General features: G+C 40.7%; 3 non-coding genes across 3 annotated transcripts; 1 reads left to right on the forward strand and 2 right to left on the reverse strand.

Annotated features, from left to right (window-relative positions):
• Nucleotides 1-4,648: 4,648 nt before the first annotated feature.
• Nucleotides 4,649-4,720, reverse strand: Trnad-guc (transfer RNA aspartic acid (anticodon GUC)). Its single transcript has one exon. It is a non-coding gene; the product is annotated as a tRNA-Asp (tRNA).
• A 6,938-nt stretch (nt 4,721-11,658) lies between these two features.
• Trnal-aag (transfer RNA leucine (anticodon AAG)) lies at nt 11,659-11,740 on the forward strand. Its single transcript has one exon. It is a non-coding gene; the product is annotated as a tRNA-Leu (tRNA).
• A 1,479-nt stretch (nt 11,741-13,219) lies between these two features.
• Trnae-cuc (transfer RNA glutamic acid (anticodon CUC)) lies at nt 13,220-13,291 on the reverse strand. Its single transcript has one exon. It is a non-coding gene; the product is annotated as a tRNA-Glu (tRNA).
• Nucleotides 13,292-16,094: the final 2,803 nt, after the last annotated feature.

The following is a 16,094-nucleotide window of genomic DNA, read 5'->3' on the forward strand; positions in this document are numbered from 1 at the left end:
AGGTTATATGTATCGCGGCGGTTCTATCGATGCGAAAGTGAAGTTTTTTCAGAAACGTATAAATGTTCTCTACCTCATCGTGGAAAAGCAACGGATTCGGACCAAGTGTGAGAGAGAAGGAGTGGAACTCACGACCATCTGCTTATCAAAGCGGACTCTGTAACCATGTGGCTACCCGCTCTGTTTATACGAAATCAAAAATCACAGAACACCTTCAAGTAATTACTCGTTGTTATCCACGTTCATACGAAAGTACATTCGTGAATTGGACAAATTATGCGTAAGTTGCAATTCTATTCGATAACTTGCAATTCGAATGTTCTATAAAATCAACAAAAGTGCTGTACACTCTACGAAATCCATGTTTACGGATTGTGCGTGAGTGGAATAACGAAAAAATATTTGCAATGTGGTATATCTTTAATGAGTATTAAATATGAAGGTACATACTTTCGTCAGAACTGTCAAAATGGTTGCAGATCTCTATTCGTATACGTAACGAAAGGTTCAAAAAATGAACGCAATCAATCGTACAAACAAACGCTGCATAATGTAAATAGTACGAAAAATTAGTAAGCTTACGCAATAACATGTACATTATACGAAATCAAAAATAACAGAACACGAAAATTTCGTTCAAGTAAAAACTCGTGCTCCCGTTTTTTTTTGTTCGTTGTTATCCACGTTCGTATGAAAGTACATTCGTGAATTGTACAAATTATGCGTAAAGTTGCAATTCTATTCGATAACTTGCAGTACGAATGTTCTATACATCCAGCAAAAGTGCTGTACAATATACGAATTTCATGTTTACGAAATGTGCGTGCAGAGAATAACGAAAAAATATTTTCAGTGCAGTTGATTTTTTTTGTGTTTGGTCATTTTCTATTTCATTATCTATTTTCATATACCGAAAGTTATCAACTTAGAATTCAAAATGATGTCTGGAGTAAATTTTTGGTTTCTGTGCATCATCCCGAGGTGTTGCTATTTTTGGCGGTTTTCCAGAAGTCGGAAGCCGTCATCTTCAATTTCAAAATGACATGAAGAGTAACTTTCTCTGGGCATTATTCTGATTAAAAATAACAGGAAGGTTGTGTGCAAAGCCACGACTGCAAGGTTGAAGTAGAATACTTTTACAAGAAAGGTAACCCGGCTGCTTGCGTGTCAGTCTTTTTTCTAGTAAATAAACGTTGACTAATCAGATCAATCGCCGCTTTCCGCCATCGCTGGTATCTACTGCACTGCTAGTGCTGCTGCTAAGGGAGGAAGACTGCTGTTGTCGCTGTCTAGAACTATTATGAGCGGCATCGACTGAAACAGGCTCTTATATAGGTATGAAAAACCTATCGATAGTTATCGATAGGAGAAATAAATCATCGATAAATATCGATAGCCATATCGGTCGATATTTCCCATCCTTACTCTTATACTGACAAAGAGCACGTTTCAAATTACAAGATCTATGTTTCTGTCGACTGTGCTTGGGAAGCAATCATGTTAACAACCAATCGGATCAATCGAATTTTGCGCTTCAACAAGGATTGACCATTTTCAATAATATAGTGAGTTGCTTGTCATGATTGGAGCCTGTTTTTAAATTTTGATTTTGCGAAAAATTGATTTTTATGCAGATAATGAAAGTTTCGGCTGTCGTGTTCATGACTGAACGAAAAGATAATTCAGTACGTTCTGAGACACGGAGATAAAGTAAAATTTATAACTTTTACAAATTTTAAAATGTGAATTACCTCATCAGAAAATATTACCTCTTCAATCAAGTTTCTATTTCATCCTGAAAAGGACAATTTGTTGTTCATTTCAGTATCGAATAAGAAGCCGATCACATCTTTGCGTTATCACTGACAGTGCGAATAAAGTATTCCTGGTGATAAAATAAACAGTGAAAAGCTGATTTAACACTCAAAACTAGACGGCTCACGTGTTGTCAAAATGAGTCAACTTTTCATTGAATGCATTTACTAGTGCCCACTATCGCACAGAGACTGCATTTCACTAAAGTGCCTCACTGCATCAGCCGCTATCGATGCTGAGATCCGCTGCAACTAGTGCGCTATCCATAGCCATGCCACAGTTGTGGCCGCTATACGCTGCCCTTGGTATCCGCTGTCCCTGCATCAGCTGGCCCAGCTGCTATCGTTGCTGGAATCCGCTTCAACTAGTGCGCTATCCATTGCTACGCCACAGCTGTGGTCACTTTCCGCCATCGCTGGTATCTACTGCACTGTTAGTGCTGCTGCTAAGGGAGGACGACTGCTGTTGTCGCTGTCTAGAACTATTATGAGCGGCTTCGACTGAAAAAGGCTCTTATATAGGCCAGATAGCATGTTTTAAATTGCAAGGTATATGATTCTGTCGACCGTGCTTGGGAAGCAATCATATAACGACCAATCAGAGGTCGAATTTTTCGTTTTGACAAGGCTTGACTATTTTAAATAGTACAATAGTGTGAATAATAAAATTACAATTATCTTCTTTTGGAAAGAATCTTAGAAGATTTTCCAATCTATTGCTGTACGAACGAAGGAAATCCATCGAATACTAACCGATTTATTAACATTTGAAATTGGACATATTCTTCACTTTTTTCGGTTTTAGATTTTCATTTCACATCCCTATGTAGCCGAACTTCCTGAAAGAAGTATTCTACTTCAAAAATTATAAATTGGGAGGTTTTAAATCGGAAATTTTGGGCTATTTTCCAGAAACCGGAAGTCGCTCACTTAGGATTCAAATTCAAATAGTTATGGAAATATCCATTTAAGGTGATATTCGATCATTTTCAGGTATTTTGCAGGAGTCGGGGGTCGCCATCTTAGAATTCTAAATGTTGTATGGGGTTTGGTTTTCGGTTTTTGGGTGTCATTCTGGTTTCGAAAAAAAGCATGTAGTATTCGGCCATTTTAACCTGCTCCAGGAAATAAAAGTTTCCACCTTGAATTTGAAATTGGCTTTTGGCTTTGGCTCTGTTCATCATCTTGATCATTTCAAGTTTTTTTTGGAAAATTGATTGAAATATGTGCTTTATTTGCCGATCGGTTAAATAGCTTCCACGTCTATAAGAATCAGATATTCCTATGTCAATTTTGTTATACCTACTTAAATTCTAGTTAATTTTAATTTTGAATATGTTTCTAAAATTTGTAGTTTTCTATTTTTCTAATATGTATTTTGTGTTTTTTTTTTCGAGCTTTTGGGATGCGCTTTTATGCGTTTTATCGACCAATGTAATCATTATTATACACTTTACTTTATTTTACTTTCAAATGTGTATAAACCCACCATGTTAGCAAGTGCGGTAAGCACTCGCGCGATCAATCGCTCTCCACACTCGTATATCGGAAGGTGAGAGATCCGGTTGCTGTTGATTTTCTTGCCCGCCTCTCGTGTGGAGGTCTCAAGTTTCTTTCGCCTTTGTTTGGTAGGTACTAATTCAGTTTGTGTGTGTGTTTGTGTTTGGGAAACTTTCCATCAAGATCGTTTCGCGTGTGTCGCTCGGTCAGTCTTAAGTTACAAAGCAGCGTAGGTGATTTATGACGCCTCTTAGAGCAGCAAGGGTTCGAAACGGTTGTGGTTTTCTCGGCGACGGTAGTAAAAGTGTTCGAATTACGTCTGCCGGCTTTTGGTTATGTGGATTTAACCCTGACTGGTGGGCAGTCTCAAATCTCAGCCCGGCTACGTGCGTAACGTTACTCTGCTTTTGTGTTTTATTGTAGGTGCAATTATTGTCACACAAACGGAACAAATCTTTAGTATCGGATTTTGTTTGCCGGTATTAATAGCGTCGTATGTACGTTATCACAATGTGTTCTTCACACGTTTGCGCTTAGCTTACTGGTTGGTCGTGAATTTCATAGTTGGTCGTGATGTCTTTTACTACTCGGAGAAGGGATTAAGATTATATGTCTTCCAATCTTTTGCTGCAATGACAACGGTGCTGGTTGTTTGTTTAAGGGCTATTCCCACTGCTTCCGTTCCGGGACCGCGCCGTGGCTGTTCCGCGTGTCGTCCGGGCTCGTTTGAGATTGATTGCATGCGTTCTTATGAACGCATTCACACCGACGCGCCGTGCCCAGACCGGGGCAGCGTTGATTTGCCGTCGTGCTGCCGCAGTGCGAGAGAAAAACTATCGTTGCCGACGATACTTTGTGTTGGCCGGAGAGTGCACGGAAGGCACTCGGGTGGATGCGTGTATGTTGTAGTGACATATTTCGCGCGGAGTGAGCTGCGGTATGAAAAAAAGAGAAAGACGTTCTTTCACATACACACATCAACATTTCTCAGCCAGAGCGCAGCGCAGGCACGGTTCAAGCATGGCGCAGTGTGAATGCACGAAAAGTCCCGGACGAGCCCGGGCCCGGCCCGGTCCCGGAACGGAAGCAGTGGGAATAGCCCTTTACGGTGTCATTATATGAGTCGAAGTACGTTGTTTGTCTTCACTAATTTGATATCCAGATTCTCTCAACAACGGCTTGAAATGACATTGAAAATAAGTCTGTTTATTTGCGCTACATTTGCTATTAATAAGTGTCCTAATGGACGTGTAAAAATTGATAACGTTGTGTACTAAGTAGTCCCCATTATCTATTGTACTTGACATTGAATCTTGCTACAAAATATTAAAACCCTCCGTGACGGGGAATCGAACCCCGGTCTCCCGCGTGACAGGCGGGGATACTTACCACTATACTATCACGGACTTGTTTGTCGAAATGTTTCGAGAAAAACATTTGAATTCACAACAGAATAATTTTAAACTGATAGGAAAAAAATACAACCATAACACCAACTTTCTATGCTGTTTACATCATCTCATGGTCTGACTGTGCGGCGGTACATGGTTTGCATTAATAATTTTACCAGTCTTTAAATATTCCATGTACTGCTGCTCGTGCACCAAACCAGCAGCATCAATTTACGTTCTTGTCGATGCAACCTGCCCCGAACCCCTCGGACCACATTACTTTACGAAACGAATATCAATTACGGCAATTCAATTATGGCATGCATCAGGTTCGTTCCATTTGCATAAACTACCGTGCAACTAGCGAGAGAGAGAGAGAAGCACCATCTTCAACTTGCTCTCGGAGTGGGTGTATTAGGGTGCCTCTCACAGAAATCCCTTCATCGATAAGCTCGTAGTTTTGTTCGAATGGAGGTCACCCTAATGGGTTTCAACTCGTACTGGAACCGTCGGGTGCTGCATGTTTTATCTCTTGCTAGTAAACAAAATTTTAAATGGGATATTGTCTGCTTCAGGGATTTACTTCTGAAGCCGCTCAGCTAAGCAACCTAATTCCTGGATGATGAGTATAATCAAAGGAGTTCCCATTGATTTGAGGGGAAAGGTAGCATAGAGTACGCTCGAATGAATAGTTTCCTCACAGGATTTATCTCGAAAGCATCTCTGATAGGACTTGAAATATCTTTGGCGTGAACAGGATGCTTGCTTTAAAGTTTTAGTTTTCTCAGAAGGCTCTTAGTTCCGTTGAAACTTTTTTTTTTTTTTAAACTCTAATATTTATTTAGGCCCAACCGCGAAGCATAACGGGGCCGAATATCTTTTGGAGTAGGGAAAAGCCAGCTTGAGTTGAGCCTGTATCCCTTCTGCTCCTCCTCAAACAGGCATAAAAACCCTCTCATCTTTTCTCTTTCAAAAATACAATTTAAAAATACATGTCATTTAAGCCTACGACTAACATTAACATCAAAGTTTTTCTCTTTATAACTAAATACTAATCCTTACTACTATTCGTTGAGGGTGATGGTTCCTTATCTCTTTGAAATCAAAACTTATATCTAAGTTCGGTGGATCATGTCTCTCAAAAAGAAGCGATGATTCATGTTTCTATAAAAAAGATGAACGAAAGAAAGAAAAAAAAAAACAGAATTAGTGTGAAACTTTTTAAGATTGTTGTGTTGGGAGAAATTAGGAGAGAAAGCATAGAGATAATCAAATTCGATGCTTGATATCTCTTAAAAAGTCGTAAATGGATATTACAAGCGCGGGGTTGCGGCTAGCAAGCACATCCCTCACTTGCATTGTAAACGTCACTTTCTGTTTCCGGAGAGAATCTAGAAGCTTGGCCCTTGCTCTGTGGTACTTAGGGCATACGAAGACTATGTGGTCAATATCTTCGTACCCTCCACATTCGCACAGATTACTATCGACTAAGTTTATTCGATAGAGGTGTGCGTTTGCAACATAGTGATTGGACATTAGGCGCGAAATAACTCGAATGAAATCACGAGTTAAATCTAACCCTTTGAACCAAGCTTTTGTAGACACTTTGGGCGAGATCGAGTGCATCCATTGCCCAAGGTAGTCTTTATCCCACTTTTCCTGCCAGTTTTCCAGAGCCAGTTGTCGGGGCAGATGAAAATACTCGGTATAGGTGATCGGTCTATCAAATATATCTCCTTCTATGGCACCCCTTTTTGCTAATAAATCAGCTTCTTCATTGCCTGGGATTGAGCAATGAGAGGGGACCCACACAAAGCAGATAATGAAAGACCGATCAACCAGCACTTCTAATATCCGTCTAATTTCCGGAAGGAAATAGGACGGGTGCTTGACCGGTTTAATCGATCGGAGAGCTTCGATAGAACTGAGGCTGTCCGAGAAGATGAAGTAATTGTCTGGTGTCTTGAGCTCGATAATTCGCAGCGAATTGTGTATGGCAGCTAATTCAGCTACGTATATGGAGCAGGGCTGTGCCAGTTTGCGAGATATGCGATGATCTGTGTTGAAAACGCCATATCCGGATTGTCCATCCATCACAGATCCGTCCGTGAAAAAGGAATTCTGTTTTGGGAGGTGGCCAAATTTTGCCGAAAATATTGATGGCACAACTGTTGGTTTGAGGTGATCGGGAATTCCATGGATTCCTTGTTTCATCGTCAAATCAAATACAACAGAAGAATTGTTGAGCGATGTTGAAATCTCATGGGATGGAGCAACAACCGAAGGGTTTATCTCCATGGACATGAACCGCTGGTATACTGACATACAGGGTTTCTGAACAACTTCCAAACATTTCTCATAGTTCGCAATAAGCATTGGATTTGCTATTTCCGATCTAATGAGGAAACGAAAAGCCAACTCAAACAGCCTCTCTTTGAGTGGTAGTATTCCAGCTATGACCTCTAGGGACATGGTATGTGTCGACTGCATGCAGCCTAGAGCGATACGCAAACAACGGTATTGTATCCTCTCGAGTTTCAGCATGTGTGAAGCTGCGACACCTCTGAAGCATATGCTGCCGTTTTCTATTACGGGCAGATTCGTGGTTTGATAGAGTCGTATCAAATCCTCTGGATGGGCTCCCCATGATGTTCCTGTTACCATTCGAAGGAAATTGATCCTTGGTTGGCATCTTTGCTTCAGGTAATTGACATGTTTTTCCCATGTGCACTTAGAGTCATACCATACTCCGAGATATTTGAAGCTAGGTGACTGAGTGATGGGTCTTCCGGACAGAACTAGCTCAAAACGAGGTGGTGGTCGCTTTTTTGAAAAGACTACCATCTCCGTTTTTTCAAGCGAGAACTCGATTCCAAGACAACTGGCCCAAACGGTCAGATTGTCGAGCGTGTTTTGCAGGCTGTTCTTCATGTCTGCGGCTAGAGACGCCGAGACTGAAACTACACAGTCGTCAGCTAACTGGCGCATCGTGCAGCCGTCCGTCAAGCATGTGTCGATGTCACTGATGTAGAAGTTGTACAACAGCGGACTCAGACAAGAGCCTTGGGGGAGACCCATGTAGCTTGTTCGTGTTATTGTTGAAGAACCGTGGTTGAAAAGTAAATGCTTTTCAGACAGCAGGTTGATCAAAAAATTTGTCAATATAGGGGAGAATCCTCTTTGATGCAGTTTCTCGGAGAGAATTTCGATTGAAACTGAATCAAATGCGCCTGTGATATCCAGGAAAACCGAGGTCATTTGTTGTTTGCTACCAAGAGCCATTTCCGCTTCTGTGGCTAGCAATGCCAGGCAATCGTTAGGGCCCTTGCCCCTACGAAAGCCGAACTGGGTCTCCGATAGTTGGTTAGTTGACTCTGCCCAGTTGTCAAGTCTACGAAGGATCATTTTTTCAAGCAATTTGCGTATGCATGAGAGCATCGCAATCGGCCTATACGAGCGGTGATCTGCGGCAGGTTTATCTGGCTTTTTGATTGCGATAATCTTAACCTGTCTCCAAGCTTTCGGGATCATATTGTTCCTGATAAGCTTATTAAACAGTTTAAGAAATCGTATCTTGGCCGAGTCCGGCAGGTTTTTCATCAAATTAAATTTGATCCTGTCCGGTCCTGGAGCCTTGTTCTTGCAAGACGCGAGGGCAATTGAAAACTCCAACATGGTAAATTCTGGTTCTTCAAAAGCCGTTGTATCGCTGAATTTTTGCTGTGATGGGACAGCGTCTGGGCATACCTTTTTTGCGAAATCATAGATCCAACGTTCAGAGTATTCATTTGCCTCATTACTGTCGGACCTATTGCGCATTTTTCGAGCTGTATTCCAGAGATAGCTCATAGAAGCATCTCTGGGTAACGTGCTTATGAAACTTTGCCAGTATGATCTTTTTTTCAGTTTGTGCAGCTTAGACTGTTCTATTTCCAGCTCCCTAAACTGATCATAAAGCTCAATTGAACCACCATCCCTGAATGCTATGTATGATGCTTTTAGAGCTTTTTTCATCTCGGTGCATTCTTTGTCCCACCATTGCTTGTTGGGACGAATTTTCAGCTTGTTCTCAGGGGCAGGTCTCTTCTGAGATTGCAACGCGATATCTAGCACTAATGTTGCAAGGAAGTTGTATTCGTCGGATGGAGAAAGCTCATCCGTTGTTTCGAGACCCTGGGATATTGTGTACGAGAATTTTTCCCAATCAATATTCCGGGTAAGATCATACTCTACTTCGACTGTGGATGCAGAATGGAGCCTGCTCATAATCGAAATACTGATTGGCACATGGTCGCTACCGTGGGGATCATGAATAATCTCCCATTTGCAGTCCAAAGCCATTGAGGAGGAACACATCGACAAGTCTAATGTGCTCTCTCGTATTGGAGGCCTTGCGATTCTCGTAGCTAACCCAGGTATGTTCAATAAGGTCATATCGAAGTCATCGAGAAAGCTTTCAATAAGAACAGCCCGGCTATCATCCCTGGATGCGCCCCACGCCGTACCGTGAGAATTGAAATCTCCCAGGATAAGGCGTGGAGTCGGAAGAAGTTCCGTTATTTGCGACAGCTGCAACCGGTTAATAACCGCTCTAGGCGGAATGTAGACTGATGCGACAGTGAGGCCCTCCCCAGCAATTGTTATATGGCAAGCAACAATTTCTATTGCATCAATTGCTGGGAGAGGAATACGGAAGAATGGGTAGCATTTTTTGATACCAAGGAGCACTCCGCCATAAGAGTTTCCTCGGTCTAAACGGATTATATTGAAGTCTTGAACGGCTAGTGTCGTATCAGTTGACAACCATGTTTCAGATAGCGCGAAAATATCGCATTTGCTATCGTGAAGTAGGAGTTTAAATTTATCTAATTTGGGGATCAAACTTCTACAGTTCCATTGTATGATCCTTGTTGTCGATTCGTCACTTCGGCTGTCTGAATTAGACATCGAAGGATACGAACGCGAGGAGGGGCCATTTGGTGCTTAGTTGCTTACCCAACATGCAAATTGCTGGAAGCCAAGCCGAAATCATACTCTTGAGGGAATCAGATAGACCAAAAGTGGTAAATATCCATTCAACGATCATTTTGAATGAGATACGTCCATCAGTGGTCGGTATTTCAGATTCCGATGACTGTGTTTTGGCGGAAGCAGATTGTTTTCCTGGTAATTTGGGAAACTCTTTATCGAAATTGTTAGCCTCAGCATTAAGTTTGAATCCTGGAGGCGACGATTTTGCGTTGTTTTGCTTAGGGGGGGTTCCTCTTGGAGTGTCTGTAAGCTTCTTTTTCTGCTCCTTTCTAGGAAGTTTAGGAGAGGACGCGTTGGGCCGTTTTCGCACAGCTCCGCTTGACGGAAGCGGTTGATATGTCTCTTCATCATCATTGGATTCGTCATTTTCCAAGCTGGAGTATGGATTTTCCTGTTGCTGTGAGGCAGTCTTCAGCATCTGTGCAAATGACTGCTTACAGCGTTGCTTGGTCGCTTTTTTCAACGCTTCTGAGCGTGATTTATATGTTGGGCACGCTTTTGTTCTATGTGGTTCACCTCCACATAGACAGCATTTTACGTCCCGTTCGCTACAAGTGTGGTTAATCTCGGAGATTTCACCACACTTGGAGCACTTAGATTTCTTATTGCAGTGGGTTTTCGTGTGCCCTAATTGCAAACAGTTCGTACACGTCATGACTTTCGGAAAAAAAAGTCTTACGGGTAGTCGAAGCTTGTGGAGCTCGACAAAATCCGGGAGTACTTTTCCCTCAAAAGTGACTCTAAACGAGTCATTTGGGGAATATTTGCCCGTATTATCCTTGGAATACATTCTCCTGCATTCAAGGATCTTTATTTCAGGAATGGATGGATTTTTAAAACATCCAACACCTTTCATGACATCTTGTTCAGTGAGGTCAGCCTCGGTAATAACCCCTTCTATTTCAACAACGCGTGCCGGTATATAAACGCGGTACTCGATGTTGAAATTTGGATCCTGGACGACAGCATTTGCTTGTCGAGGATCAGAAAAGGTTGCCTTCAGCTTGTCCGTTTTGACTTTAAAAATCTCAGTCAAGCTGGTGTAATCTTTCTTCAGAGTTTTGCATATCTGCATAACTCTGAGAGGTTTATTTTTGGGTCGGAAAAACACGACCCAACGAAGACCGGGTTGGTTCACCTGGTACTTTTTGACCCGTATTGGCACATCATCAGTGGATGGGACAATCGGGGCAGTTTTACGTGGCCTTTTACGCTTCTTTACTACGTCAAAGAAAGCGTTGTTGTCATCTATGGGAATCTCGGCAAAGTCCATGCCGGACTCTTCAGCCTCTGAGGAGGATGAAAGGTCCGGTGGGGTAGCCAGACCCCCAACCGCCATTCAACGGCTGCGCAATGTATCAAATATAAGAATATGTAATATACTAATGCTAACAAGGTAAAAAAAAGTGAATATATGTATGTATAAAAAGAATGAAAGATGGATCAGTTATGTATATACACAAGTGGGAGAGAGAATAAATAAAAAGTGTCACTTATCTTTGTATGTAGTTGTAATCAGCACTAGCGGTTCGAGTTGCATCGACTGCAAAACGGGGCGCCGCCGATTTTTTCCTCTGTTAGCGTACGCGCCAAAAACTAGCACGACACCTTCCAGCACAGTTGCGATGTTGTACCGTCTGAGAAACGGCGTCACCGCCTCCTTTACCTCGCCGGAGCTTCGATCGAATCGCCCTGTTCTTCTGGGAGAAGAAGCAAACCAAAAAACAAGCGCCGCACCTTCCAGCACACGCGCCAAAAGCAAGCACTTCACCACTACCACACACTGTTCTTCACCAGCGAGCGCTAGAAAAAACGGTAAATTAATTTAAGCGAACTGCGGAGCGCACAAGAAAATTAACTTTCCTCTTCGGCTGCCGAATAAGCAATGATCCGTTGAAACTTGTGTATTTAGAAAACATCGCGGTAGCGTGGCCGAGCGGTCTAAGGCGCTGGTTTAAGGCACCAGTCTCTTCGGGGGCGTGGGTTCGAATCCCACCGCTGCCAAATTGATGTTATTTTGTTGTTGCATGCTCCTTGCAAAATTCATTTAAAAAAAAAAATTAACCAAGTTAAGTTTATGCTTACTCTACCGTAAATTAAACTCACGCGCCATCAGAATTGAAAATGATTTTAATTTTAATCATTACGTATTAAATGCAGCCACATAAATTGCACGAAAAATTAATATGATAAATTGCAGCGCGAAATTTTTGTTGATATTTATTCTCATGAATGAAGGAATGAATAAGGGCACGTAAAACCACTTTAGGGATAAACTCAGATGGTTTCTGTCGGTAATGGCATACGGTTGTGATGCTGAATTCTTTATCAATGGAATGCTCTTTCTCTTTTCCCCTGAATCCGTGACGACAAATTACCCTTTATGCAGCCATTTAATTGTGGGTATTATGAATACTTTAAGCGTTGAATTATCTTTTTTTTTGGGGCTAAAATACTGATTCATTGTTAAACGATAGTTTGCTACTTAAATGTGTTTCGACAAACCTGCGAATATTTCAGAGAGATCGTATTAGGCCGTTGAAATTCGATGCTGACGTAGTTAATTATCATAATCATTTATTTATTGATTAAACAATTAGGGATTTTTGCACGAGCACGTACACGCATAAATCATCGGAAAATGATACAGCAGTTGACAGTGGCTGCCACCATTCCAGACTCCAACCAGCACTAAATTTTATAAATCACGAGCAATAATGGGAAACCAACATCATCGTCGTAATCATTATCATCATCATCGCCAAACCATAATCTTCTTCACCGTCAAAATCAACTGCAATGGCAACATTAAAAACAACAATAGCAGCGCAGCAAACAACCGTCGCCAGTGCTCATACCCACTAGGCTAGAGAAAAATATGTACAGCCTTTTCTGTCTTGTGTACACAGAGAAAACACTCAGGGCAAACATTGCAACAACAGACCCATTTGTTGCTCATTTGCACTCAACGCCGCTCCGCCATTTCCGCCACCGCCGTCGTCGTCACCACCACGATGCCTTTGTTATTCGCGGTCTGCGGCTCTCGGAAGTGGACTCCTCATTCGGTCAACGTCCCAGATTCGTACTTATCCTGGCGGCACCTGTACGGTGTGTGAACAAGAATCACAAGTGACACTCTTCTTGCTACTGTTGCTGCAGTAGCAGCAGCCGCAGCAGAGCAGGGAGGTAATTATAAGTATATTCGTGTATTGTTGTTACCGTTCACGCGGGGTTGGCCTGTTTATTGCAGTCGGGAGATCACTCGTTTTTAATTGGATGAAAGCAGCTGAAATTGTCGGACTATTGTTGCAGAGTGTTTACCCATCCCCTACTAGAATGGATTCAATTGCGTGGGTCGCTTTTGTCCTGCTCTCGGGTATACTTAAATTGATTCCTAGCTACTTTGATAGGAGACTGAACTAAGTAACAGTTCGCAGTTTAGTTTAATGTTTTTGTTTTGATTTCATTAAAATATAAAAAAACTTCCCATACCGGGAATCGAACCCGGGCCTTCCGGGTGAGAGCCGGATATCCTAACCACTAGACAATATGGGATTGCTGATAACGATGACCTCCACTCTACAGCGCATCGAGAAACACGGCTGAGCTAATTATAAATCTCTCAACCCAACGGACTTTGAGTCACTTTCGGTGCCGTTCTCAATCTATTAAGAAGCTGAGCTCTTTCAGATGCTTTCGTGCGATTTCAAAATATTTGTAACATGACGATGGGTCAAATTCTGAAATTTAAATAGTGTTACGATAAAACTTTTAAACTTTCTATTCCATGCGGTCATAAAAAAAAATTAGAAGCGCTTCAAGGTATTGTGATTTGTTGTTTGCTTAGTCTTCCACTTCCCACGTCGACAGAAAAATCATTGAAAAACGTTTATTTCTGTGGTTTACGTGGAGAATACACAGTCAGCATTAGAATAACGAAAATAATTCAAATTCAGCCTAAACACACCAAGACCAAAAATGCCACAAATGAAAAGAATCTCATCAAAATTCAACCTAAGTGGTGAGAAAAGCACAAAAAAAAATACGAAGAGGGCAAGGCAGAACAAATTTTACCGTAAAGTTGGAAGACACTAAAAGCAAAAATTATTTCCATTGTTACTGGTAGCTTCTATTAAAAAGAGCTGAAATGTTGATCTGTGTTGGTTGTGTGGTGGTTGCAAACCAGCAAAGAAAACCAAATCCTGAAAGGTCGCGTAAGAGCCGCGTATTAATCCCGCGTAAAAAAACTTTTTCGAGTTGAAAATGCAACGAAGAAAAACGTCCCAAAATGTTCAAACCTCGTTTGAGTATGATAGTGGTAAATCTAGTGGTCGAAATGCAATATTTTGAATTTTGAAATTTTGAAATTCTGAAACGGAAACGTGATTGAAATGAGGTCAACATCTTGTACCGTTTTTGGGTAATGGAGAAAAGCAATTCGCGTAAAAAAGACCTTACTGCACTTGCAAACACTTTTATAGAAACAGAGAGAAATATTATCACAAATTATGCATTGAATGGTACAAAGCACTTCTAAACGCCAGAAAAAACAACACAACAGAATCCCAAATCTACACTGAAATTATTTCTAGCCAAACAAAACTAGAAACCAAATAGAAAATAGCAAAAACTCTGCTTAAAATTCCTGAAAAGAGCTCCCTAAATACAAAAATGGCCAAAACAAAAATTGATTTTTAATATTGGTTTAAACTGTTCAAAGAAACCAAATAACCAGAAAGTAAGCTGAATATGGCTACAAATTGCGTGAAAGCTGGAAAAGTAAAATCTTTTCTATTAATTAGAAAAGATTAAAAAAATAGCAAGTACACCACTCTTAACACCACTTAACTCAAAATACATGGTAAGCTCCAAAAAACAAATTGAAAAGAATAGAAAAAATAGAAGGACAATGTAAATTGAACTGAAATTTACGCCAGCAAAAGGTCTGAAGCTTAGATGGTAAATTTAACCAACATATAATCCACAAAATACCTTCAAATGTTTCTAAGGGGAGAAATAAAGTTCATGTTGAAATAGGTCCCTGAAATATAGAAGAAATCAAATAAAAAATAGTTCTAAACGTAAATTTAAGTGACTAAGAACAAGTTGAGGTGAAAAAAGAATTGCTTTTGAATAACAGTTTAGACCAAAAATAAGGTAATGCATCATGATTGGACTAATTTTAATTGTTTCATGGTATACACGGATATTTATGTCTTAATCTTCACTCTAATATGAATCAATAATTTATACCAAATCTGACGTGAATTTGTTAAAATATAAGTTTTTTTTTCAGATCATAGAACTGTATCATAATAGGACCAGGGTGAATCAATTCAGTTGCTTAATACTCTTCTGAACATTTCAGGATTAGTACACTTAGGAAAAAAAAAGTTTTTCTAGCAAAACCTTCTTCATTAATTGTAAGGGACCGTACTCAGGTGATGTAGCATTTTTTGACGTAGGACTATGTCTTTGTTTTCTATGCTAGAGTACATTTTGTAAAATTGAAAATGAAACTGGCAAATGTTGCGTCAGATTTCAACCGATTATAAGAAGCGAATGATTTAAGGTGAAAGTGTGTTGAAGCCATAAATGGCCGACTTCAAGCCACCACGTGGTAGACTTCGAATTTTCAAATGGTTACCAATGCATCGCTTGTGAAAACATATCATCATGTTTCTTATGATGATGAAAACATACACTTTTTACGCGGTTGGATTAGATATACTTATATGTACTAAACTTGTTTGATACTGCATATAAATATTCTTTCGAATCGAGTAAAAATAATCCGCGTTTATATAGATATATGCCGTTTAAAAAAACGCATAAAAATAACCCGCGTAAAAAGCGACCCCAGTGTAGTGTTTTCATAGATAACGCATCAACTATTCCCGAGTTTTGTGTCGCTGAAAATTCTTAGTCGACCACGTGGTGACCACGTGGTGGCTTCTTCACACTATCACCTTAATGCATCTTAGTCATCTATATGTCGGTGGATGAAATGTGTGACAATTGTTTGATATAATGTTTAACATTGTTGCTTTGCTGCTTAATGGTAAAAAGTTCGAGCGTTCTCGCACACTTTCCTTGCTATTGTATTGCTTTCCGAGCACGGATAACAATAACATGGACGGGATGAATTCCACTTTCGTCATGTTTTGACTCAGCGAAGTGTTTTGTTTCGATTCTCATTCTCGAGTCTGCATCGCCCCGCCTACATTGCAAAAATCTACGCTCAACTCGATACAAAAGACTGCGTGTAGAAAATTCAACTTCATTATTGTTTGTCACACGATAGCGAGTGGATTATAGCTGTTATAGGTACGTCACATCAGGAAACGAGAGCTGATTA

The sequence above is a fragment of the Wyeomyia smithii genome, chromosome 3 (genome assembly GCF_029784165.1).
Source record: "Wyeomyia smithii strain HCP4-BCI-WySm-NY-G18 chromosome 3, ASM2978416v1, whole genome shotgun sequence".
In the NCBI taxonomy this organism is placed as follows: domain Eukaryota; kingdom Metazoa; phylum Arthropoda; class Insecta; order Diptera; family Culicidae; genus Wyeomyia; species Wyeomyia smithii.